Below are 23,862 nucleotides of genomic sequence, written 5' to 3' on the forward strand. Positions count from 1 at the left end.
AATGTGTAATAACATCCCACTAAAAATATATAATAATAACACTAAAATATACCTATTTTATATCATTCTAATAACTTGTATGACTATAAAATCTTCCTCCTTTAATCCAATAGAAAAATTACTAATTATTTTTATATTATTTATTCAATTTACAATTCTAGAAATATTACTAGTTATTTTTATATTATTTATTTAATTTAAAATTGTATTGTGATAACTATAGATTAAAAGTTCATTTCAATAAACATTAACATTCTTCATATACCCTATCAAATCATTGGTTATGGTTAAGATAATCAATTGTAACTACTACCCAAGTTTTATTTTTGAATCCATGGATGCCTTCCACATCCAAGGCGGTACACTTCGGCGGGGATTTAAATTTTTTTTCGTTAAAATGTGAATTTCAAACAGACCATAAAGACCTTGTAAGAATCAAGCCTGGAATCCTTAGTTCAAGTCAGCCCTATATAGCCGAAGGGATCACAATGCTGCAGCTCTTCGCCGGAAGACAGGGAGAATGGCTGTCTGTATAATAGAGGTAACAATTACAGCACCCTGCTATTTTTTGCTTACCTCATTAGAGTATTTTGCGTTAACCAGTGTAATCACGAAGCAAAGTAGCCTGCGTATCTCGGTGTAGTTCGTTTTATGTTTTTATAAATGGTGAAATTTGAAATGATGACCAACTGTTAGAACGTGCTCCCCACCCAAACTATACAAATACACACTCACTGAGAATGAAATGAAATGAGAATAGATAGCACTGTCAAAGTTGCTTATGCCGTCAACGGTGGCTTGCTGAGTCGGTGGATGCGGGACGCTTCCTACCAATTACAAGCTTGCCCTTGTGAATGTGCCAGGACAAGAAACCGTGGTTGGGGGCAGGTGCAAGTCCTGGGTGTCTTAGATAGAATGGATATCCCACTCGCGGCCTCTTAGCAAAAGGAATCGAATCCAATTTTAATGTTGTTGGTTGCATTCCAGGTGGGTTAAGGCGTGTTGGCCACATCAGGATAAGTGAAAGCCAGTGAAAAAATAAATAAATAAAGGTTGTGCTTGTTGTTCGGCTGATGTGGTCGTGGTTTAGGGGTGAAGAAGGTTGTATATTAGGTCACCTATCATGGTTCAGGGGTGAAGAGGGTGGTATGTTAGGTCACCTCTCAAGGCTCAATGCCCCTGGAGGCACGACAAGGAGAAGTTGCAAGTACTGGGTGATTTTGGTGAAAGATTAAACCTGTGATGGCAGCTTAGTTGAACATGAGTTCCTATGTTTAGTGTTTCGCCTTGCAAAGGCGGTATTGCCAGTGATACCTGACCTCTTTGGGCCAGTTGTAATGCTTATTTTCGAAAAGGGGAAAACGATTTGGAGACTACCCTGGGTGAGTAGGGTCACTATGTGCTAAATCACAAGCAGAAGAGCCACGGCAATTGACACTTTGTAAACAGCCAATGTGGAACTGCCAAGCCACCATGAGAATGTGAGTACCTGATAAATCAAGTTACTGTCCTGAGATTTACCGGTTCAAAGTCAAGAAATTATTTACAAAACACTTTGAAAGGGAAAAAAGAAAAGAAAAGAAAAAGAGTTACTGCTGTCAAACTATGTCATATGTTTTCAAATTTGTTGTCAATTTCTAGCTCTAGACAAAGCAAATCCTTGGGTTTTATCAGCCTAAATTGTGAAGTACCCAAACCTTAAAGACGTCTTAGTGTAGAGCTTGTCTAGTAGAGAAAACAAACTCAAAGGAGGATTAGTGTTCTAGAATCTAGAACAAGAAGGGAGGAAAATGAGGATAAAAGATGTCCTTAAAAGAATACCAATAGAAGGGAAATTGGTTGTCAATTGTTGGTGATCCCACACCTCAATGGTTTCTTTACCATTGAGCTACATATTCATTTCATGATGGGCACCCTTTTCTTAGTTTGATATCAAATTGTGGATTGCCACCACCAAAGCTTCAATCCTCCACTCCATAATGCCTACATAGAAGGGGAAATTGACAACCTATTATTGGAGATAGCTATCCACTCCACGATGGGCTGCTCTACCGTTGAGCTACATGTCCATTTCAAAATGGTTACTCTTATCACTTTGATATCAAGGTGTGAATTGCCATGTCCAACCCACTTCCTGTTGAGAAATCAGTTTGACTGAAAATAATGATAGATTTCTCTTCTTTGATAATTGCTTGTGAATGTTGTTGGCTTCTTATTAATGTTTACTATGTCTTCTTCATCAAACAATTACCAAACGTACAAAACATGAAGATGACAAGAATACAAAGAACACAAGATATAGGCTCCAAGCTAGGGCAAAACCCCTCCAAGGGGAAAACCTAGAAAAATTCTCTTCGTATAGAATCATATCAAAGTTAGAAATCCAAAACCCATGACCATAGAAAGATGCCAAGTCAAGCCCTCCTTCCACATAGCAAATGTAGAAAATCTGTGAAATTCTGCCACTGCTAATATGAACAATCGGAAACTAATTTCTTTTCATATAGACACAAAATTTCTTACTTATTTTGCAGCAAAATTGGAACAGAAATAAATTAACAATCACACAATTCAACAACACAATTTTTCTATGGAACCCAACTGGGAAAATCCTTTGCTTGTTGAGAATCTTATTGAAGAAGAATGAGCTATCGATCTCTTACAATGCAATATTGTTTCAATAGAGAATACAATGATCTCCCTGCTTGAACTAAGATTAAAACCCTTGCAAGACCTCTGATCCTTATGCCTTCTTGCCTTGCTTGGATGGGCTCCGAAATTCTTACCCAAATCCTAGGAAATAAGCCCCTATGTCTTGGCGCATGAGCTGCTCCTATTTCTTAGGAATTAGCCCCTATTTCTTGGTGCATGGGCTGCGCATTCCCAAGGAAATTCTTCCTCTATCAAATCTCGCGCACAAGCTCCTTCTTGTACTTGTTACCCTTACAAGCTCACACACAATACTTGTGCTCAAGAAGAATGATTACAATTGTGCCTTCACTCTTCCTTATAAGCAATTCAAATGGCTAAATCTGACAAATTATATTTTAGGAATTGATTTTGTGATTGATGAGTTAACTGAGTTGAGGTGGCTCATGCAACTCGTCCTAAGTCTCGATCTAGAATTAGAGACTTGTCACTCCTCCTTTTCCAAGTTAACTCGCACTAGAAGATGATGAACTCGACCTTCTACTTTTGCACATTATTTAACTGCTTCATAACTCGTCCTAACTTTTAGGAACTGATCCTAAATTATAGGAACTCATCCTAATTTGTAGGGACTCATCCTAAATCTTAGGAATTCATCCTAACTTATAAGAATTAGCTCTTAACTTATAGGAATTCGAGCATGCTAAGGAAGAACTCGTTGAGGTCCTTTGATTAAGGCACAAATCAAGGAACCTTTCTCGCTACTATTTTCGATGCTCCCTCTTAGTGAGGAAGGTGCTTCTGAAAGAACGTCATCCACTTGGATCTGTCTCCAACACTACCATGTTCTTTGCTGCTGCAGTTGCTCCCTCTGAACTAGAAGACTTCCCTTCTTTCTTTTGCAGAACCTGATTTGAAGACTTGTTCTTTCCCACCATGTTCAGCGAGTCCATCACTTCAGTCATAAGTGCCATGTACCCTGTGTATCTCAATGGCTGCTTCCTTTGGCTAGAAGTGATACTTGAAGATTCAGCTCTCTTATGATCTCCCTTAACAAAATCCTCTCCCCACTTGACACGAACTCTCCCTATACTGGGAGTCTCTGACTGAGTGGCTGCCTCCACTCACCCTGGGCTATGCTCCTCATCATCTTATTGGTTAGCCCAACTGCCAACTAGCTTAGATTCAAACTGAGATACTGGTTGAGGCTCCATCTTGAGAGCTCTATCCTACTCTTGCTCAACCACTACTTCTCTACTCAGAGTTCTTCCTGCCTTGCTACTCAAGGCTGCATCTGTCTCTACCTGCAACTTGTAGAGATTCTTCACCCTCACACTTATTTATTTCTTACATCCAGAAGCCAAGTGTTGGAGTTACACCTTACCTCTGCTGAAGATGATATCATCATATCCCTTGTTCTTAAGGGCAGCAACCAAAACAAGATTCTGCCTCAATCCTGGAACATAGAGAACATCTCTGAGATGAAGAGGATTACTTGACTCCCTTTGAAAGCTGACAACATCAACTCCTCTAGCTGCATACTGACCATCACCTCCTAGCTTAATCTGAAACTGCATGCCCTTCTCCTTCAGGTGGCTGAAACTCTTCTTGTTCTCGGTCATGTGAAAGTATGCTCCTTGAACACATTTGGCTGGTACTTTCCCTCCTCTACTGCTGATCACTGCGACTTCTGCTGCTTCAGAATGCTTGCTTCTCTAGCCATTAAATCTGTCACTATCAATCTCTCTTGGCTGCTCCAAGAAGATTGAACATAGAGTACTTAAATTGTCTGCCCTCTAGTTGATCATTAGTCCATCGAGTCAACACACGGGGTCTTCATCAAATGCCCACTTGCTGCTCCTTAGTCCTTCAAGAACACAACACTTTGGGATTTCACACTCTTCCCACTTTTTCCTTTGTGTGTTGCTCCAATGAAGACAAACTTAGGGCATGGAGGTTGCCCTTAATCATTGTCAAAAGTCCTCCAACAGTCAACTTAGGGCTTGTTTATAAGCCCACTTGGCTAGTCCTTATTCCTTCAAGAACTACTCCTTAGGGTTTCTCTGATTCTGCCCTTCTAACAATCCTCAAATTCCTTTATAAGTGACTGTTCTTAGGGCTCTTTTGGCACCTACTACAACCCTCCTAAGAGTCTTTAAGATGCCAAACAAAACTATCCAAACTAGACACCTCATCCACTAGCAAACATCAAATTCAAGAGGACAAAACATACCTTGTTTTCTCAGCCAATTGCTGCTCCTCTTGACCTCAACTTCTGTGCCCTTCTCTGCAATTCTCGACCCTCTGTTAGGGTTGATTGTAACTATAGTTACAACCCCACAACTCGACCCTCTATACCTCCAAATACTGTGGATCAGCTTCCTCAACAATCCTCCCTTATTCGCTGTCCTTCTTGCCTTTGTACAATCCACTATTTTGGCCTTTTTGGTACACAAAGAGACCACCTATAGGACTGGACCGCACTAGGGCATACTCAAAAAATATTCGGACCTGTTTCTAGAGAAACTCTCCACCCAAAACCTGCGATTGCCCCTCTGCTACAACTCCTCTTCTTTGCTGGCCTTTAGGACACTTTTTTGCCCACTGTCCTAGCCTTTTGGCCTCCCAAAAGGAGACCTACAACATTGAAAATGTCATCCCAAGGACACAGAAATATACAAACCTGTTCTTGAGGATTTAGCCCTCTAATTTGGCACAAAATTGCCCAAAAGATGTCTCCTCTATGCTGGTTGTTGTTGAAGAATGTAACTAGAGTCGATCTTCATAATTATATTTAAGTCATGTATTGTCAAAAGAAAGAAAAAGAAATTTTATTATTAAAAAAAATGACTTATTAAAGTATGGATTTCATGCTTGGGTCAATTGTTTTTAGGTCAAAACCTCCATTGAAGGCTTCTAGGGTTTATGTTGTGCCCTTGTCCATGTCATATTTAAAAGACCCTTCTTAGGATTTACTTGTCAAGAAAGAAATTTATTTTAATTGTAAAATAGGTCAATTAGGCCTCCTCCACCAAGTCGGCCTAAACAAAGGGGTGAAAACTCCTATATAAAGGTAACAACTTGACCACATTTGTGACTCTCACTCATCAAGTTTGATTTGCAACTTTTGGGGCCAGAAAATGTGTGAATTTCAAGGAAAGAACAGGAAAGGGCTAGTGAAGAAAAAGGAGGTCCCTCTCAAGCATAAGAAGCTGAAATTCTCTCTCTTTCTCTCACATGTGTGAAGCTGTTGTAGGGGCCGAAAACTACAAAGATGAAGCTGGGCCGAAATGCTGTAGCTGGGGGTCGAAATTCTGTAGCTGGGAAGTTAAATTTCTAGATTGTTGTTGGGCTGACGCTGCTAGATAAGAGGAGACTACTAAATCATCTTGGAAGGCTGACTTGGTGGAGGAGGAAGGTCTGTTGGTCTAAGGTCTTGGTCTATCTCATTTTGAATCTACTGAAGGAAGAGTTCTTTGATTGGGTTTTCCCCTATATAGGGGTTTCACTGAGTGCCTACATCTGGTATCCATAATCTTCATGTTTTTGTTTTGATAATTGCTTGATGAGAAGAAGATAAAAGAAGAACACAAAGAAGTTAATAAGAACATAATAATATTACAAGTAATTATCATATAAGAAAATCTTTTTGCCTTTCTGCTTTTCTAACATGGTATCAGAGCTAAGGTGAAAGAAGGAAGAAAAAGGCAGCCTGAAGATCTATTGAAAGGAGAATAAGGAGTTTTAAAGATCAACTCACAAGGAGTAGAAAATATCAATATGACGAACCCTATGAAGGCAAAGAATAAACTAGAAGGAACCTCAAACTATAGGGCATGGAAAAAGATGATAGATATTATCCTCGAAAAACACAAAGTATTGAATCTTGTTCAAGGGAAAGTCAAGAAACCAACAGATGAAGTAGAGAAAGAGAAGTTTAGAGAATTCAAAATTGTAGCTATGAATCTCATAGTGGATAGAGTAAAGGACAATAGAAAACTTAATTCCATACATTTCTAGCATAGATTCCACTCAAGAAGTGTATGAGAGTCTCTCCAAATTATTCACAATCAAGAACATTCGTCAGATAACAAGCCTCAAGAAGGAACGAAGAACTATTAAAATTACGAATGATGACACTGCTTCATTAGATTTGGTGAGGATCTCCAGAATAAAAGATAAACTCCAGGCAATAGATGAAATCATATCGGAAAAAGAACTTTTAATTACTGCTCTTCTAGGACTACCAAAATCTTGGAGTGCTTTTGCATCAGGAATCAACAGTTGGAAGGAAACTCCAACATTTGAACAAATGTGGAATGCTCGCAGTCAAGAAGAAGCTAGAATATCGTTAGTAAACAACAAGGAGGATGAAGAAGAAAACACCTTGAATGCATATATTGCTCATCACAAGAAGAAGGGAACCTTCAAGAAATTCAAAGGACCAAAGAAGAAAGTTGACCTATCAAATATTGAATGCTATAATTGCCATAAGATGGGTCATTATAAAAGCCATTGTCCTGAGAATCCAAGGAATAGGAAGAGAGATAAGGATCAAGCAAATATTGTCGATGAAGCTCCACCAAAGAAGAAAAAAATTGAGGTGTCGGGACTCGGAAGTCAAGGACTTATACTACTAAGTCCTCTCCTACATATCCTTATTAGTCTTATATTATTATGTTTTGATTTTTAGAGTTTGTAGGTCTAACATATCTTGTTAGAGCATCTTTGAATTATTTTGTTAGGTTGTAGGTATCCCTCAAAAGGATTGGGTTAACAGGGAGCCTCCACCATTTTACCAAAAGATAAGTATCTTATTCCTTGTTTCATCTTTTCATGTTTGGTTTCCTCCTCACATCAATACTTGTTTGTATTGTATACTAATAACCTTTCTCTTTATATTTTCCCTGGTTAGGAAAGCTTGCTGAATATACAAAAACTATTGAGGAGACTTCAAAGGATAAACTTGAAGCATGGAAGAAGTTATGCTGCAAAGGAAGCCCTTCAAAGAATTGATGTCCTACAAGGTTTGTTAAGGAACAACCCAAGGTATGTCTTAGACTATAAAGTTTTGTTATAAAGTTCTCTTCATGTGAAAGGTATGTTCATTCTCTTCTGAAAGTTACATTACATTATTAACATCATTATGTCTAAAGTTTTGAATCACAAAGATTCTTGTTAGGGTGATTAATCATTAGATTGAATCTACCCTCATGATATTGTTTGATCATTCTTGTGTAACCCTAACCTTTAGGGTTCACTATAAAACCCTAGCCTCTTGTTGCTAAGGCTATGCCAATGATAATTATAAAACCCTAGTCTTAAAATTCTACTCCTTTCGATGTTTAGGGTTTTGGTTATCGTTATAATAGAAACCTTAGTCCTTTAGGGTTTTCTGTTAATGTCTAAGTTATGTATTGAAACCTTAAATCTTTAGGGTTTGGTGAATTAGGGTTTATGAATAAAACCCCTATAACATTTATAGTAAGATCTTAGGAATGAAACCTGAAGTGTATATTTGTTTGTCTAACCGAAACCCTAGTTTGGTCAAAATTGTTAATATCTAACTTTGATGTATTAAATTATTAATGTTTGTGTATTTGGTTTACCTAGTAGATATTGTTGTGAAATGCTAGTGCATGGTTATGAAATCCTAGATACATGCAAGTATGCTAACCAAATTGATGATACTCATGTTTTAATGTGTGAAATGTAGGGTTAATGACAAAACCCTATAGAGATTGATATTCTAGGATATAATGATATTGTTTTATGATATGATTTAGTTTTGATAATAAAAACTAGGGTTTGTAACAATCCCTAGTAGAGTTTAAAATTGTTGAAACCTTAGATGTATACTAGGATTGCTATTTGATTGAATTGTTGATATCTAAGGCTTTGTGTCTCGAAGATGGAGTCTAAGGGTTTGTGACAAAACCCTAGCAAGAGGTTGAAGTCTAGTATGTGTCTCTTGCTGATTATGAACCTAACTAGGTTTAGGTATTTGATGTCTAAAGTATCTGATTGTTTTGATGCTTCCATTATATTGACATAACTTTGATATAGTGAGCTTCATGCTTCTATATGTTTTTGATTGTACTTGCTATTAAAGTTTTGTAGGTACATAATCTTCAAGATAATGAAGATGCTTGGATGATATTAATAAGCACGATGAAGGAAGTTATACAAATAATGATGATCAAGATAACCTTGATGCTGTAAGAAGGGATGGAGCCATGAAAGGTTCTCCGATGTTATAGAAGAAGGAAGCGGTTGATCTCCCTAAGTTGAGAGGGAGCCAAGATAGAAGAAAGGGTATATCTCCCCAACTAAGAGGGAGGGCATATTATGACAGTGAATACCTTGAAGTAAGCAAAAGTACTATCAATGAATGTTCATGAAGTTGCAAACAAAAGACTTGAGAAGATCCGAGGATGTATTTTGCGTTGCTGAAGAAATTAAAGAAGAAGAAAGATTCTGACAAATTATATATGAATAACATGATGATGAAAGCGGCATCAGGATTATTGAGGACCCAAAGGTTTGTGTTTACTTGTATATATATTTGAAAGTTTATTGTTGATTGGGGTTTGTGTTTGTACGGGTAAATCTCTCCACAAGAAGATTGAACACTTTGGAAGCTCTCTCCACAAGAAGAATGAACACTTTGAAAGCATGCTTGGACAAATGGATATATTTGGTTTAGTTTATTAGGGAGAGATGAAGCATCTAATGGTGGATGCTTGGGAGGATATTTGGCTGGCCTATGTGTTGATGTCTATATCTCGAAGAGGGAGGGTGGCGTTGGTCATGGAGCTCCGACCTTGGATACGCACCTAGATCCCTGGGTTGATTGTTAGCAAGTAAGCCTGATGGTTCTTAGAGTGGCTGAAAGCTTGAGTCCATCTTAGTCCCACCCGAATAGAATACCTTGGTCAGGTTTCTAGTCTACAACACTGAGTGTGCTAGAACTCTTTGTGTTGAATTATGTAACTAGGTTCGGTCTTCATAATGACATGTGTAATCATGATTTTATGTATTTAATGTAATGAGAAAAATAAATTTATTATTATTGATCTTGAGGCATGGGTTTCATGCTTAAGGAAAATTTATTTTTAGGTCAATCTCCCATTGTGAGCTCTTAGGATTGGTCATTGAGTCATAAAGTCAATTGAGTCATTGTCATGTATTGAAGACCCATTTGGGCATGTTACATATTGTAAGAAAAAAATTATTTGAGTCAATGTCTAGTCAAAGAACTTTCCAAAATTGAGTCACAAAGTAAAACTCATGTTGGCCTTATCAAAGATCAAGTTGGCCTAGGGACAGCTTGAAGTCAACCTCAAATCATGGATGAAGATGTCTATATATAGGAGGATTCGGCCTCATTCTAGGCACATCAATCAAGCATTGCAAAAGTTCGACAAAGAGACAAGAAAGAGCCTCATACCATAGTGAAGAAGGGAGATTCATAGAAGAAGGAAAATCAAATTATTTGGGTTTGTTTTTGGGTCTTCTCTCTCACATGTGCAGACTGTTGTTAGGACACACTTTCAGTTACAGAAGGAAGAAATCACAGTCATATTTAGAAGAAGTTTCAAGGGTCAAGAAGATTGGAATCACAATCCGAGTTGGTATAGAAGCCTCTATTCAAGCGAAGAGAAGAAGAGAAGGTCTTGTCCATTTTCTAGGTTACACAAGTAATCTAGGGTTTCTGCAGTAGGGTTACATCAGATCTTGAAGGAAGCCAAGATAAGGGTCAAGAAGCAAGTATTATTCTAGCCGAATATACTAGAGAAGTGTGCAAGTATAGTGAAGGAGGAAAACCTCAAAAATCTGCCCCATTGAGCACACATGTGCGACATCTTGACTGCTACCAGTAAGCCGAAAAATTGCAGGTCTGTGATAGAAAGTCAGAATACCAGAAAGACCGAGGACAGTGGAATAGAAGTCAGTTTGACCATTGTTGACTTAAAGAAGAGTTGTTGTGACTTGGTTTTGGAGATGTTCTTGATCAAGGGTCTAGGTCTTGGAATTCATCAATTGAAGATTCTATAAGAAGAAGAATTCGTTTGGGTTTTCCTCTCAAGCTTGGAGAGGTTTTGGCCCTGACTGATAGCCTACATCTTGTGTCCTTTGTCTCATTGTTTTTATGGTTTGGTAGCTGTTTGATGAAGAAGAACACATAATAATAATCAAGTCAAAGAAGAATCTAATTAAGAAAAAGAAAAAGTCTTCACAAGTAGTTATCATTGCTAGAGAAATCATCTCATTTTTCTGCCCTAGATTTCTCAACATGGTATCATAGCTAAGGTAACAAATTAAGGAAGGGCAACTCAATAAGGGACACTCAAGCACTCAAGGACTGAAGTTCTAGAAGGGTATCAAAGCATCAAGAAGATTCTCTCATCTCCAAGGCATCTTGAAGATAAGGATCACATCATCATCTTGAAGAAAGTCAAAGCCCTAGTTTGATCAAAGATTGCATCTACTCTTGGAAAATTCTTGGGATCCACACTCAATCATCACCTCAAAGAAGGAGACCTTAAAGACCCTATCTCTACTCAAGAAAGGAAGGACTACGATTTGAAGCAGCTTGAAGACTACTCATCCAGGGGAAGCAAGATCAAGGACGTTGCCATCATCCCCAAGGATTCATGGTGATCTCCCTCTCTTTGGGTTAAGGATCACTTTTGAGAGAAGACATCTTCTTCCAGAAATCTTCTATTACCATATCATCATCAAACTCAAGAAGCCAGCAGATTGAAGATATTGTCATCAAGGAGTATCTTCTCATGTAAGTATATTTATGTCTACATTTGAATCTATCAAAATGTCTTTTTCTTTTTAACAACGTGGTGAATTGGTAACTGCCAGACCTAATCTAAGGAAGACCTAGGATCAATTCTCGTAGCTGCCACTATAACACCAAGAGTACATCCAACAACCTGCAAGCTAGATATACTAATTTCTTATGATTTTGGCAAGAGTTGAGACTCACGCTAGGGGGGAGTCTACACCTTGAGCTGCACACCATAGCAAAACAATGTACTCAATGTGATTTGAACCTTGACCTTGTGGGTTTCACCCAACAAACCCAATCGTCTCACCACACATCATTGTATATCTATCAAAATGTCTTTTTGCAAGGAAAGAAACAAGTTGGTTGGGGCTTCAAACTTTCTTGCATGGAAGAAAAGGACAAATCTAAACCTCATAAAAAATGTGGAACATGTTCAGGGCTCAATCACAAACCTCCAAAAGAAGAAGCTCAAGAACTTACAAAATTCATGAAAGGGGAAGTAAGGGCTCAAAGGATTCTCAGAGAATCCATCAAGGATCCCCTCATTCCCTATGTATCAAAATTAGAAACTTAAAAAGAAATATTTGACAAACTTGTGGAATTGTTCTCCGTAAGCACTGCAAGAGAAGTGATCTCATTAAGACAAGAACTCTACAAGATGAAGATATCAAAGGAAGAAGGAAGCTACTCCATTCAATGATCTATGGTCTCTATGCAAAATCAAAGAAACTAGGTTGAAGGCAAAATCTGATGTAGGATAAAGCGAGTAAACTCAAGCATATGCTGCCATGGCAAAGAGGAAAGGAAAGTTTGGGAACTTTGGTCCTCAAGAAAAAGGAAGAAGAATATGGCAAAGTTTCAATGCTATGGATGTCAAGAATATGGGCACTATAAGAAGATTGTCCTAAATTCAAGAAGGACAACAACAAAAGAGGAAGGGAAGAAGCCTAAATCACTAAAGAAGTGGAAAAAGCTGAAAAGAAGAAATCCAAGAAGGAGGAAGTAAAGGATCTCTACTATGATTGAAATAATCTTCATCACCAAGTTCTTTTCAAGTTTCTGTCTCAAGTTTTTCTATTGTAAAATATAGCTATCATGGTAGGAATCATTAGAAGCATCATAGGATGCATCATGTTAGGAGATGGCATCATAGAAGCATACGATTGGAAGCAAGAGCTCATGGCATCATCATAAAGAAGCATGAAAGATAGCTGAAATAAAAGTCTATAACAGTCACCTATAGAAGGATGTAGCTCTTGGTAACTTCATTAGAAGCATAAGTAGTATTTATGGGAAAAAGAAAGTGTAAAACTCATCCTGCATCATTCAAGAGGAGCATTTGCTGGACGAGGATGATCAAGATCCGCCGTTGGTGTCTTCATTGGAAGGTTCACCTATTGGAAGAAGGAAGTGTCTTGCCGAGAATTCCACCTTGTATGGATTCATGGAATGATGATATGTTGTCATAAGAAGTGAAGCAGGTCAAGGTGATTGAAGTTCTTTCAAGGAAGGTGCTGAAGGAAGTCTAGCTGACTTAAAGGAAGAGAATGAGGTATGTATGCTTGTATTTGATAAAATTGAGTCATGTCATATAGTTGCAGACTAAGTCACCAGGTTCGGCGAATTTAATCCTAGGGATTCGAAATTCGCCAAACCTCAAGTGAACTCGAATTTGTTCGATTAGGTTCGCCGAACACGAACGCGAATGCTGAACCCGAACTTAATCGCTGAAAATGAAATTTGCCATTAAATTCGTTTAAGTTCGATTTTATCTGGATAAAAAAATCAATTTTTATGTGGGCCCGGTTAAGTTACTTAGGGTTTCATTTGGCGCTGTTTAAAAATTAAAAAATAAATAAATCACGGGTTTATGTATGCCGCGAGCAGGGGTTGCTTTTTGTTTCATTCACAAAAATCGCATACACAGGTGAGTTGTGACAGAGCAGTGAGTCGACAGCTGCACAACAGGCCGACAACGTCACAACATTGCCAATTTGCCACTCCCTTTGTTTTGCGCCGGGAGTAAACTTCAGTTCATATTCTTTCATAAATCGTATCAGATCTAGATTATCTCTCATTTTGAGTTGAGGAGCAAATGTGATCTGATCCTTATCGGACTTACCCCGACATATTCCTAACCTAGAAAATGGAAACTCCACCAGAATACTTTCTACAGACTCAGTGTATGCAACACGACAACAATGAGCACCGTGTGCGCTACGCACCTCCACTTCCAGAGTCCAGACTCCAGTTTCCCATGGCCTCTGGTGTCGACTCCAGAGTCCACTGTCCAGACTCCCGCCCGTCGACCGTCGCTCTAGGCTCTAGCCTCGGCCCTCCCACTGCGTGAAGACTGAAGTATAGCATCTGTTCAACCAAATCATAAGACTCGGCGTCACAGGCTCAAGCTTCAACAAGCCGCACTGTCCAGACTCCAGCCTCTAGGTAAGTAAAAAATTAAAATGCACATTTATTCTATCAGTTAAAAATTAATAAGTTAATATATACAAATTACAATTTAATAGTTTTTTTAATATAGTGTCTGGACTCTCAGGCTTTAGCCTGAGAGATCCAAACTCTTTAAATTTATTTAATAAATTATAGTTTCATAATTTCATTCTGCAAAAAAATATAAAACTAATTAAAATGTAATTTTTTTTTTTAATAATAAGAAGTTTAGAACCTTCAAATTTCAATGGCACCCCCAAAATCAACTGTTGTAGCATGGAATTTTGTCAAAAAAGAGGGGAAAAATCTTTTGTGTCAGTTGTGTGGACATCAATTCACTGGCTCTTTAACTAGAGCAGTGGATCACCTTCTCAGTATTAGCAATGGAAGTGGAGGTGGTGTTGAAGGCTGCACTAAGATCTTTGATGAACAAAAAACCGCAGTGGAGAAAGACTATTTCACTTCAAAGATGGAAAAGGAGAAAGGGGAAAATAAGAGTCAACAAATTGAGAGGGAGATTGCAATGTCTTCCTCCAACACCATTAATTCAATCTCAACCATTGGTGGATCAAGTTCTACTCAAGTAAAAACAGGTGGAACCAAAACATTAAATCAATTTTGGAAACCTGTGGAGAGACAAGAAGTTGATGATGTTGTTGCATAATTCTTTTATGCATGTGCAATTCCCTTTAATGTGGCGAGGAGTCCATATTTTAAAAATGTAATTAAAAAGGCCATTGATTTTGGGAAGGGCTATGTTCCTCCCAGATCTGAAGCTTTAAGGACCACTTTGCTAAAGAAAACAAGAGACAAAGTGACAGAAAAGTTGGTTCAGATTAAAGAGTCTTGGAAGCATACAGGATGCACAATTTTGAGTGATGGTTGGTCAGATTTGTGTCATCGCCCATTGATCAATGTGCTTGTTTATAGTCCTCAAGGGGTACTTTTCTTGAAGGCAGTTAATGCAATGGATCGAGTGAAGACATCAGAATTTATTTTTGGAATTTTGGATGAAGCAATTCAAGAGGTTGGGGAGAAAAATGTGGTCCATGTTATTACAGATAATGCATCAAATTGTGTTGGTGCAGGGAAGATGATTATGGAAAAGTATAATCACATTTATTGGACCCCTTGTGCAGCTCACTGCTTGGATTTAATGTTGCATGATTTAGCCAAATTTCCTTGGGTCAATGAGACAATCCGAAGAGCCAAAACAATTGCAAACTTCATCATCAACCATCGTCTCACTTTCAGCATATATAGGAAGAATGCATCAAAAGAGTTGTTGAGGCCTTGTGATACAAGGTTTGCCAATTTTTATATTACTTTGAAAAGAGTTGTTGAGGAAAAAGCAAGCTTAAGAGCTGTTTTCTACAATACTGAGTGGGAGAGATCTCCCCTTTCAAAAGAAACTAAGGGAAAAAATGTTGAACAAATAATGCTCAATAATGGCTTTTGGGAAAATGGAAACAAGGTTTTAAAAATATGTGGCCCTATTGTTAATGTGCTTTGCATGGTTGATGGTGACAAACCTTGTATGGGTTTTGTTTATGAAAGCATTGATTGTTGCAAAGAGGCCATTGCAAGTGCTTTTAATAATGTGGACGCTGATTACCGGGAGATATGGGGTTTAATTGATCAAAGATGGAAGATGATGCATAGTCCATTACATGCAACAACATGGTTTTTGGACCCTAGATTATTTGGGTTATCAAGACATATGGATGAAGAAGTCATGCATGGACTTATCCGGGCTACTGAGAAGCTAAATCCCGATCCAGTAATTGCAGGTTTGGTCAGATGTCAGTTAAGGGCATACAGGTTAGAAGAAGGGTTATTTGGAACACAATCAACAAAGTATGATAGGAGCATAAGTGATCCAACAGTATGGTGGGAATTTTATGGTTCAGGGGCACCAGAATTGCAAAATTTTGCAATTCGTATCTTAAGCCAGGGATCAAGTGCATCAACATGTGAAAGAAATTGGAGTTCCTTTAACCACATTCATTCCAAGAAAAGAAATAGATTGTTATCTGGAAGATTAGAAGATCTTGTTTATGTTCGTAGTAACTTGGAGTTGGCTTTGAAAAGTGTGGCTAAAGAGTCATCCAATTCCTCTACTCTGTGGATCGATCCTATTCCAAATGCAACAAGGGATGAAGTTGATTTTTACATTGATAGTGACATTGACAGGGAATTGAGTGATGAATTTGATGCTGAAGCATCTAGCGGATTCACAGCTCCTACTGCTCTTGATGATATAGAAATTTTTCATATAACAAGTGGGCCACAAGAACATCAAAAGTAAAACTCGTGTTCCTGTTTTAGAGTTCTAGTTTACTTTTTGCATGAACAATTTTCTAAAACTGCCAAGCTACTTTAAACTTTTGAGTTTATATATTTTGAATACTTTTTTATCAGATTGTTTTTCAATATATGAAATCCGATATGGCCCATGGTTTTGTTGAATTTGATATGGGTGCCAATGTCTATGATGAATTTATCACATTATTTACTATGTATGGAAGTTGGTTGTTTATTGGCACTAGCTTTCATGGTTTATAAAATTATGTGGAAATGATTTAAATGTTTGAGCAATAATCCTAGCTGGGGGCCGAAATTCTGTAGCTGGGAAGTCGAATTTCTAGATTGTTGCTGGGCTGAAGTTGCTAGATAAGAAGAGACTGCTAAATCATCTTGGAAGGCTGACTTGGTGGAGGAGGAAGGTCTGTTGGTCTAAGGTCTTGGTCTATCTCATTTTGAATCTACTGAAGGAAGAGTTCTTTGACTGGGTTTTCCCCTATATAGGGGTTTTAGCCCTGGCTGAGTGCCTACATTTGGTGTCCATGATCTTCATGTTTTTGTTTTGATAATTGCTTGATGAGAAGAAGATAAAAGAAGAACACAAAGAAGTTAATAAGAACATAATAATATCACAAGTAATTATCAATATAAGAAAATATTTCTGTCTTTTCGATTTTCTAACAGCTTTAACTCCACAAACTTGGCCTGATGTCACAAGATTGTTAAACCTAGAACTGTCCAATATCTCTCCTTTTCTAGGGCTTTTGATCTACGACTGCCTCAAAGGCATCTTCTTTTGATATTCTTGCTCCTTGGATGTGTTGGTCTTTATTATGTTCTATAGCTCTAATACCATGTAGAAAATCCACGAAATTCTGCAAGTGCTAATATGAAATATGAAGCTAAATTCTTTTCATATAGACACATAATTTCTCCACTTATCTTGCAGCGGAATAGGAACAAAACTAAATACACAATCACACAATTCAACAACACAATTTTTCTAGGGAACCCAATTGGGAAAACCCTTTGCTTGATTGAGAATATTATTGAAGAAGAATGAGAAATAGATCTCTTACAATACAATATTGTTTCAATAGAGAATACAATGATCTCCCTGCTTGAATTAAGCTTAAAACCCGGCAAGACCCCTGATCCTTATGCCTTCTTGCCTTGCCTGGATGAGCTCCAAAATCCTTGCGCAAATCCTAGGAAATCAACCCCTATTTCCTAGCGCATGAGCTGCTCCTATTTCTTAGGAATTAGCCCCTATTTCCTAGCTCATTCCCAAGGCAATTCTTCCTCTATCAAATCTCGTACACAAGGTCCTTCTTGTACTTGTCACTCTTACAAGCTCACACACAATACTTGTGCTTAAGAAGAATGATTACAATTGTGTCTTCACTCTTCCTTATAAGTACTTTGAATGGCTAAATCTGATAAATTATATTTTAGGAGTTGATTTTGTGATTGATGAGTTAACTGAGTTGAAGTGGCTCATCCAACTCGTCTTAAGTCTTTATCTAGAATTAGAGACTTGTCACTCGTCCTTTTCCAAGTTAACTCACACTAGAAGGCAATGAACTCGGCCTTCTACTTTTGCACATTAGTTAACTGCTTCATAATCTCCTATTTCTTGGCGCTCAGTAGGCCCTTATTATTTAAGAATTCCTCCTAAATCCTAGCACACTTCTACAAGGAAATTATCTGCCCCAAATTTGCATCTAGGCTGCTCCTAGGTAGTCTCTTCCCACAACAAGCTCTCACGCACACAACTTGTGCATACAAGAATGAATAACAAAGGTTCCTTCATCCTCCTTATAAGCAATTTGACTCAGCTGAATCTAGCAAGTTATTTTTGGAACTCAGACCTGTGATTGAATTATTAACCGAGTCAAACTTACTCTTCTAAGTCATCCTGCCTCAATTAGAAACTGAAGCTCACAAACTCATCCTTTTCCAAAAAATAAACTTTCATTTCGAGACAAACAAAACCGAGTCTCCCAACTCTTGTGCATGAGTTAATTGCTCCATGACTCTTCCTGATTTCTAGGAACTCGTGCATGCTAAAGAACACTGTTTGTGGTCATCTTGACTAAGACACGAGTCAAGAAGACCTTCACTCGCTACTTTTCAACACTTCCTCTTAGCGAGGAAGGTGCTTTTGGAAGAGCCTTGTCCACTTGGATCTGTCTCCAACACTACTGAGTTCTCTGCTGCTACAAATGCTCCTTCTGAATTAGAAGACTTCCTTGCTTTCTTCTATCGAATCTAATTTGAAGACTTGTTCTTTCCAACCATGCTCTGTGAGTCCATCACTTCAGTCATAGGTGCCATGTACCATGTGTACCTCCGTGGTTGCTTCCTCTAGCTGAGGGTGATACTGGAGGATCCAAATCTATCCCGATCTCCCTTAAATAAATCCTTTGCACACTTGGCTCGGACTCTCCCTATACTGGGAGTCACTGACTGTGCGGATGCCTCTGCTCGCTCTGGGCTAAGCTCCTCATCATCCTGCTAGTTAGCCCAATTGCCAACTAGCTTTGACTCAAGCTGAGATACTGGCTGAGGCTCCTCCATCTTGAGAGATTTGTCTTTCTCTCACTCAAATATCACTTCTCTCTTCTGAGAACTTCTTGACTTGTTGCTCAAGGCCGTGCTTGTCTCTACTTGCAACTTGTAGAGATTCTTCACCCTCACACCTATCTGCTTCTTACATCCAGAAGCTAATTGCTGGAGGTAAGCCTTACCTCTGCTGAAGATGACATCATAATCCTTGTCCTCAAGGATAACTACCAAAACAAGATTCCACTTTAATCTTGGAACATAGAGGACATCTCTTAGATGAAGAGAATTACTTGGCTCCCTCTGAAAATTGACAATACCAACTATTTTCGCTACATACATGCCATCATCTCCTAGCTCAATCTGAAATTGCATATCCTTCTCCTTCAGGTGGCTAAAACTCTTCTTCTTTCTGGTCATGTGGAAGGATGCTCCTGAATCAATATACCATACACTGCTATTTGCTAAGCTTGCCATGCAAGCTATCAATGAGAAATCTTTCTCGAACTAGGCGTAAAATTCATCTACCTCTGTTGGTGTAGCTACATGATCCTTACTGGACTCATTCATCCGCTTAGGACACTTAGTGGCATAGTGTCCAAACTCATGCCAATGGAAGCACTTGATCTTGCTTAGATCCTTCTTCTCTTCCTTCTGACTGGACTCGACAACTCCTTGGCCCTCCTTGCTGTTGGCCTTGTTGCTCTTTCCTGCCAGGGCAAATTCCTTCTTGTCCTCTGTCTTCATCGATCTACCATCTCTGGTCCCTCTCTAGATCTCTTCTTGAATGCAATCAATCCATAACCTTTCCTAATTGGGAAAATTTTCTTTGCCACTTACTGCATCTTGGAAACCATACCAAGATTTGTGAAGTCCTAGAAGAGTGAAACTCACAAGGTCATGCTTTGGTATAGTCATGCCCACACCACCCAACTCATCTCGTACCTGAGTGAACTGATAAATATGTGATGATGGGCTCTCCAGTGCTCATCCAACTACTCCCTAGCTTCTCCTTAAGAGCAAGCTTCTTGGTATCACTGATACTCTGAAATAGTTTTGAACATCTCAAACGCTGACTTCTTCTCATGGATATGACAAATTATATGATCTTTAACCCCTTGTAGAATAATCCTCCTTGCCTTGATATCATTCTTAGTATGTTGGGTCAACTGTTGGGGATCTTGTGGTGGTGGTATAGCGTTCATGACAAACTCTCCCACCCCATTATTCTCCAATACTATCATGATCCTCCCTTTCCATGTAACGAAGTTAGAGGCTCCCTCTAAACAGTGGTCTGATCTCAGCTCTTGGAATGCCATATTGTTTACCCAAAGAGCTCTCCTTCACAAACTAATCTTTGTCCTCCACAAATCTGATCAGCTATGCTCTTCAAAAGCATCCCACTTAACTACCTTGTAGTCCTTCACAAGGACTGTAGTTTAGAACACATATAAAAACTTCTAAATTTCTAATAGTCCTCCTATTCTGTACTTAAGCCACTAAACAAAACTCTGTTCATAAGACTTATGAACAACCTTCCACCCAACACTCCTCTTCCTTGAAAAAACGGTGCCACTAGCCCCTTTCAACAAACTCAGTTTCATGAGAAACTTCAGTCCAAGACTAATCCTAACTTTTGTACACATCCACAGGAAACTCGACCCTTGAACCTTCTCTGCAACAACTCAAAACCCTGTGTATACAACCTCGTACACCTCCGTTCCCCTCATGAACTCGACCAACATTCCACAACCTAGACCCTTCCTCGGCCTCATACACATGTTGGAAACACTGAGAAGGGGGGTGAATCAGTATTTCGTTTCAATTGTTACTTTTACCAGTTAGATCACTTATCTTTAGAACACAAAATGAAAAACAAGAATAAATGCTTTTATTAATTTCTTCTTTACAATAAATTAAGTACAATATATGTAGGGCTCCAACCCTAGATGAAGACACCGATCTTCAATATCCCAAGCTCCAACCTGTATTTGCCAAGCACCGACTTGGACTTCCAAGGCTCCAACCTTGTCAATTTTGAGGCACCAACCTCAAGGGCTCCAACCCTATATCTGGTTCAGGCTCTGACTTGGTTTCTTGAGGACTCCGATCCTCTAGGGCTCCAACCCTATCCTCCAAGGCACCAACCTTGTCTTTTTGAGGCTCCAACCTCTTGGGCTCCAACCCTTAGCTTTACTTTGTCAAGATATGTTTGGTTATACTTCACGGCTCCCTATGTCTTCTTCAAAGAGCCCTGTCAATCTTCACTTAGTCTTCACTTTGGTCTCCACGTTACATCATCAATGACAACCTTGTTCTCTTAGAAGGTGTCACCACTGCTCTTCATTGTACCCAAGCAATTTCTTTAAGTCACCTCATGATGGCTTCAATGCATCATGGTCTCCAAGGGTGTCTCCAAGACTTCAAGGGATCTTCAACTAGTTGTCCCAAGAAATGAAGGCTTTTCCAAGGTGTGCTCCAAATATTTAAGAATGCTCAAAAGTCCAAGAGATAGACTTCCAAGGATATCTTTGATAGTGCTTCCAAAACACCCTTTACTAGTGCTCCAAGCTGCTTCCAAATTAACTCCAATAATCCTTTCAAGATTGTCTCCAATAGTGTTCCAAATGTAGACAAAGATGCCTGCTCTATATCAACTCAATAAGTATTCAACAAATCTGCTCCAACACAGTCTTCAAGTCAACACAAAAATTCTTCAATGAGGCTGCTCTAGATCTACTACAAGATTGCTTTAGATATGCCTCAAAAATTCGTTCCAAGAGTCTGCTTCAAGTCCCCAAACATATTCCCAAGGCAACTTCAAAAATGTCTTCAATGGATGCTCCAAAGAAACCTTCTATGTCAGCTCCAAGCGCAAGGATGTATGCTCTAAATATGATGCCCAAAACAAGTCCAAAGAGTGTGATGCTACTACTGTAATCTGAGCTTCAACAAGTCCGAGCCTTTTTTTTCAAGATGGTTGTCCTTGAGTTAACTCCTAAGTTCTCAACAATGCTCTAGAACCTCGGCCCTTACTGCTGCTGTCTCCTTATTTCAATGAGGTGACAACTTGGATGTGGCTATCATATGATGCCACAAACACACAAAGCAGTCCTTAAAACTTTGGCTTCCACAGATATACACACAGGTCCGAGATAGAACTGTTCTGAGGTCTTCACTTCTTCAACTGAGCTGTCCACTGTTCCTGAGCTTGAAGCCTTGAACAAATCTGAGCTTGTAAGTGACACTGGTCTTCTTAGACAACTTCAAATTATCACAGAGATGTGAATTGGAGGGCAGTCTTTACTGGTCCGAGTTCTAGATTTGACTGTCCAAGCCTCTTCACAGTTCCGACCTCTCACAAGACTTTGTCACAGGTTTTGCTGCAATGAAGACTGTCCTAGATCCGAGCTTGAGGCAAATAAAACAGGTCTGAGTTATGTATATTTAGCTTTGAGTGATAACCCAACACAAAAATTAGCCCAAACATTAAACTTTTATGTCCTCTCGGCCTCCTGTAATTTCTGTGCCTTTTCTCTGTGTTTTCACCGAAATTACTTGAGGAAAACAAAGGTCCGAGCCTCTCTTTATATACTTTTCCATCCTTGAAATGAACAATCACGTCCTCTGTTTGGAGGTCGACTTGTCTAGGCTGCTTAGGTCAACTCCATGTCTAGATTTAATAAATTAACTTCAAAAATTCATAACTTTCAAATTGCTTGGAGTTTCGGGCTGTGTAATAGCTCATTGGAAATGCAAAATTATGCTCTAAAGGATGGTCTAGGTTTCATAATGAGATTCTGCCTCTAAGGAGGTGAAAAATATTTTTTAATGTGACTAGTCGTTATTTAGTGCAGAAATGATTAGGACAGTATGGGCTTCTTCTTTGTCACCAAGTGTTTTTAAGTGAGGTCTCCACTTGTTATGTCTTTAATCATCATGTGATGTCTAATCCTTCATTTTCCATGTCATCAAATGTAATGTCACCGTATATGTCATCATGATAGTGTAGTGATCCATTATGAACAATAGGCATCTAGGACAAGACTTCTTCTTAGTGGCTCGACATCTTCATTCATGGTATCCTTGTCAAACAAGAGTCTTGACTATCATTGGCCATCTCAGGAATATTGACATCTCGGTCAATGCCATATTTGACAACCTAGATTAACAACACATGGAGATACAGACCTCTGAACAGAAGTATATGGTCGACCCTAGCACAAGTTTGTGCACAAAAAACTTCGGATCCTATTCTAGTGATTCTCCACAGGTTGTATGCACAGAAATCACCCACAAAACCGTTACAAAACTCAACCAAACTTCCTCCTTCGTCCTGCAACTTGGATCCTGTTACCCGCCATTTTGTGGGTAATATCCCTAGGAGAATTTTTCTCCAAGATGGTCCTCAGTCGACAACCAACAGCCCCTTGCAGCCAACAGCTAACTCACTATGCCATTTCTCCGCCACCAAAGCCACCCATGTGGTCCCTCACCCATCTGCCATGATCGTATGTTTGAAGGTGGGCCTCTCGAACCTAAAGGTATGCTTTGTCATTTGGAAATTGAGTATTGTAGTTTGCTTATCATGGACACTTATGGGCATGGATTAATGGGGGGATTTGACAAAAAGAATGGGCTAGGTCTGTGCTCTTGTCCTCTAGACCCCTTTTAGGTATTAACCTTGGATTCTAGTCCCGTGGGATCTCTTTTACTGACCATTTGGCTTTAGGGATGGTATTTCATGGGAAACCCCGATTTTGGTTGCGTGGTCCCGCTCCCTTATTCGCTTATATTACCCTCTTTCCATTCATTATTACCCCATTCATCACTTCTCCCACCTGGGTCCACATTCCCCCATTGGGTCCACATAAGGTTAGCATGACCCTTCCCGTTGCCCACACCTTGGGTCATGGCCTGGAATGAAGCCTAAAGGTTGATGCAGCTAAAAAGAAAGATAAAAGCATACATGGCCACATTCAACAAGAAAAGTACCACAAAATGCAAAATAGGGCCGGGACAAACACATTTAGCACGTGGGCAAAAGCCAATACATGAGCTCTACCCCATCATCATGGCCATCACCTTGGTTC

At 39.0% G+C, this 23,862-nt stretch overlaps 1 protein-coding gene across 2 annotated transcripts in view; it reads left to right on the forward strand.

The window, feature by feature from the left end:
• The first annotated feature begins 300 nt into the window (after positions 1 to 300).
• LOC149138578 (P-loop containing nucleoside triphosphate hydrolases superfamily protein) overlaps positions 301 to 23,862 on the forward strand; it is a 295,440-nt gene continuing 271,878 nt past the window's right edge. The window contains exon 1 of one of the 2 annotated variants that reach the window (XM_089448493.1): positions 301 to 541. The gene's annotated coding sequence lies outside the window, so the exon portion shown is untranslated. Of the gene's footprint in view, positions 542 to 616; positions 1,482 to 23,862 lie in introns of those variants that run through there. The other variant, XM_089448494.1, reaches the window with a different exon arrangement.

Source organism: Pinus tabuliformis, chromosome X, assembly GCF_031772625.1.
Source record: "Pinus tabuliformis cultivar Carrire ecotype Pingquan chromosome X, CPIR1, whole genome shotgun sequence".
Taxonomy (NCBI): Eukaryota; Viridiplantae; Streptophyta; class Pinopsida; order Pinales; family Pinaceae; genus Pinus; species Pinus tabuliformis.